At 35.6% G+C, this 4,135-nt stretch overlaps 1 non-coding gene across 1 annotated transcript; it reads right to left on the minus strand.

Moving 5' to 3' along the window:
• Positions 1–2,478: 2,478 nt before the first annotated feature.
• LOC123633576 lies at positions 2,479–2,642 on the minus strand. Its single transcript, XR_006733624.1, has one exon. It is a non-coding gene; the product is annotated as a U1 spliceosomal RNA (small nuclear RNA).
• Positions 2,643–4,135: the final 1,493 nt, after the last annotated feature.

Consider the following 4,135-nt stretch of genomic DNA (forward strand, 5'->3'; position numbering starts at 1 on the left):
ATTTTCCTGAGTTCTATATAGATTTTAGTTAATAGCCCTTTATTGGATGTGGAGCATGTGAATATTTTCTCCCATTCTGTAGGTTGATCTAGCACCTCTTGTATTATCCTGGATAGAGCTAAAGCCCATTCTACCAAGTGAAGTATCACAAGAATGGAAAAACAAGCACCACATGTACTCACCATCAAGTTGGTATTAACTGATCAACACTTATGTGCACAGATAGTAGTAACATTCATTGGGTTTCAGGCAGGTGGGAGCGGAGAGAAGGGGATGAGTATATTCACACCTAATGGGTGCAATGTGCACCGTCTGGTGGATGGACATGCTTGAAGCTCTGACTCAGGTGGGGCAAAGGCAATGTACATAACCTAAACATTTGTACCCCTGTAATATGCTGAAATAAAAAAAATTATAAAATTGAGAGCTGCTTCATTTTGGGAAGTGGACAATTTTTGTCCGATTTTCTCCCTTTCCTGATAAAAATCTCATTGAATTTCATTTATTTTTCTTTTATGGTATGAATTTCTTTTCTATTCCTTAAACTAAAATTTAAAAATCACTTGACAATTGGAAATAACCTAGGTGCCACCATATCTCAATAAAACATCTACCAAAGAACCCAGTGGGTTTAAGAAGATAATGAGAAAATTTCAGACCACACACATATACCAACTCTGTTATCAACAATATCAGTGACCACAGTTCTTATTGCCCATGTTTGTAAGGTTTATACCTTGTTTATGAAGGTCACTATCACTGAAGATCTTATTAAGTAAAAGCAGGGATAATAGCTATAATTCCATTTATATCTCAAACTTACATAAACCTTGGAATAAAATGCCCTGTGGATCTGTTTTATGTTTTCAAAAAACTATCTTCTTTATTTTTCGCTACTGTTAGATGTAGAATGTGAGTTTTCTATCATACATGATTCCTTCAAGCTAGTACACTAAGTTCAAAGAATAGAAAGCACAGTGAGATTTGTTTTCTACAATCTATTTTGTGTAGAGCATGTATTATTAAATATATGTTCATATATCAGTCTATATATTAGTTTTTATGTTTGCTTAAGTTCTCCAGGAATCAGAGACTGAGACAAGAGTTTGCATGTAGGCAAGTCATCTGGTAAATGACCTCAGGGTATAGGAACAAACGACCTTAGAGAGTGAAAGAAGTGTAGTAACTAGTGTTACTTCTTGGTCACTGCTCTGCCTGATACATGCTCAATCTGGCCAATCTGCCTGAAAGAAAAAACAAAGAAGTGGGTATATGTCAACTACGTTGGTATACCTCCTCGTAGACAGTTGTCCTTTGGGCAGCAACTACCACATATGTCAAGGTCACACACATGTGTGATGACTAACTGGGTGCCTGTGGGCATCCCACCTGTGTCAGGAAATCCCTAGAGCAGAAAACAAGAGAAAGCACTGCTGGATTGAGGTGAGGCTCTTCTGCAAGCAAAGCAGGATGAAGTCTGTGCAGATGTGGCTACAGATTTGGATACGGATAAGATGAGATCTAGAAGATCTGAGGCTGTAGATGACCAACATTCTTATATTTTCCAGGCTTCTGACTTGTACATAATTGCTAAGTCCTCTCTATGAGTCCTTCAGAGTTGAATGCCCAAAATGGGTTCCTTAGAATCCTTACGTAATAATGAGCTGTAACACCCTTCCCAAAAAATGTTCTATATTCAAGTACGAATAAGAAATACAATTGACCCTTAACAACATGGGTTTGAACTGTGTGGGGCCCACTTACACAGGGATTTTTTTCAATAAATATAGAGTTTCTCCCTATTGGCAGGTTCCCCATCCACAACCAAATGTGCACCGAAAATACAGAAATAGTGAGAAGCAAAACAGAAGCCAATTTTTCATATCCCATGGGTTCCACAGGGCCAACTGTGGGGCTTGAGTATGCAAGGATTTTGGTATATGAGGGTGGTCCTGGAATCAATCCCCTGCAGATACCGAGGGATGACTGTACTTAGTTAAACAAAGTGGAGTGGATTTCTGTACTTCAACACTTTCTGAATATTTAATGTGCTGATAAGCTTGTGAATCTGAGAAGGATTTTAAATGTTAATATGTATTGAGCTTGTGTTATGTGCAGGGCACTGCTCCAAAAGCTTTATGTGCATTGATGTATTCAGCATTCACAATTATATAATACAATGGATATTTTGTCCATTTTGCAGAAGTAGAAATTGAGGCACAAAAAAGCACTGTGGGAAATTTGTCTTAGAGCTTCTAAAGATGATTCAAGACAAGAAAGACTCTTTTGAGTAAGTGACCTAAGTGGGTTTGAAGATGGATTAGCATATTTATTTTCCAATTCTGTCCAAAGTTCTGTGTATATACAAGTTCCAATAGTTCATGTTTGTAATTTACTTTCAAATATTTTATACATCAAAATTTATACATCATAATATATATCTTAATAAGTCATGTTTTCATTTTCATTTTTATTTTTTATAGAAAAGTATGAACACAGCCCCTTACTACCACAAATTATGCCATCAAGTTTCCCACATTTGGGGAAATCACAGGGGTCAGCACATCTATAGTTCAATGAATACACCTTACCCTGGAAAAACTACCTTTGTGATCAAGACATCTCCTCTGTCAGGTAAGCATATATCATAATTTTAAAACATATTTTTTCAATATATCAGTGAATATCTCAAATATCTACTGAGATTCTGTTTCTCTCTCTGTCTTTTGATCTTTCTAAACTCGTCTTATTTCTAATTCCAGGGATGATTTTCTCAATGATATTTATTTGGAAGAATGTCTTACTTTAGAAATTAACTCTTTTAGTTACCGTTTCAATTTGAATATAGTTATGTTGGTAAACTAAATCAGAATTGAGCCTTTGACTTTCTCAGGGTATAATCCTTTTATGGAAATATGATATTTTGGCAATTTTGGTAAACTTGATTATCTACTCTAAGACAAGATTGGATAAATATTTCATGAGCCTGCACTGAAAATTTCAACCTAAATTGTTGTCAGTTTAGAGCTTTTGCTTTGGCAAAATTCCATCATATATGTCACTTCCCTGCAAGTTTTGTCTTCTGGCTTCTGCCATCCTGTTCCCAAGATAATCTCATTTACTCTATGTCTTTGCCAATAACCTCTGAAGATAATTATGCAGAAAATATTAAATAGAGTAAATATTTTATAAGTATAGGATGAACAATAAAATTTCAAACTTTTGTTTCTTGCCATAATATATACCACAAATCCTATCCATCCAATGTAATCATCCATATATCTGCTGAATGTTTATTCTAGACACTATGTTCTAGAATTACATGTTCAATTCCAATTTCCCCTTCTACCAAATGGTAATATTCATTGTAAAAAAAGTAGCTGAGTTGATTTATAAATGTGAGTTATAATCCCCAAACCAGAGGTCAGCAAATTACAGTCCATGGATGAAATAAGATCCCTCTAATTTTGTAAATAAAGCTTTATTGGAACACAGCTATGATTACATATTGTCAATGGCTGCCAAAATGGCAGCAGAGTGTGTAGTGGAGACAGTATGGGTCAAAAAGCCAGTAATGTTTACTATCTGTCCCTTTCTGATGGGCACACAAGTGCACAGAGGGAAGTAAAAGCCATTGGAAATCAAGCATGGGGGAGGAGTGAGGAAAGGAGGGCCAAAAACCCACTTAACAGGTACAGTGACCACTATCTGGGTGATGAGCACATTTATAACCCCAACTCAAGCCATGTAACAAAAACATTTGTCCTCCCTTATTATTTTGATATATCTAGATGTGTGTTATACAGGGAGAATCTCATTCCCCCCTGTCTCCTTATTATTTTGAAATTCAAAAATTCAAAAAAATTAAAAGTTAGAAATTATATAAAAGAAAACATATGGCAACTGGTATTCCCCAAATTATCCAAATCTTAGTACTTATAATATATCTAGATGTGTGTTATATAGAGAGAATCCCATTCCCCCCTGTAGATTCTGATTAGAGAGATTTGGGTAAGGCAAGAATTCTGTGTTCAACAAAATTCCCAGATAATACTTATGAAGAAGTAAGAAAGAAGTAACTTTGGGAATGACTATCTAGAGATGGAATTCGTGGTTCTGTAGCACCTTAGCAAAG

The sequence above is a fragment of the Lemur catta genome, chromosome 2 (genome assembly GCF_020740605.2).
Source record: "Lemur catta isolate mLemCat1 chromosome 2, mLemCat1.pri, whole genome shotgun sequence".
Classification (NCBI taxonomy): Eukaryota; Metazoa; Chordata; class Mammalia; order Primates; family Lemuridae; genus Lemur; species Lemur catta.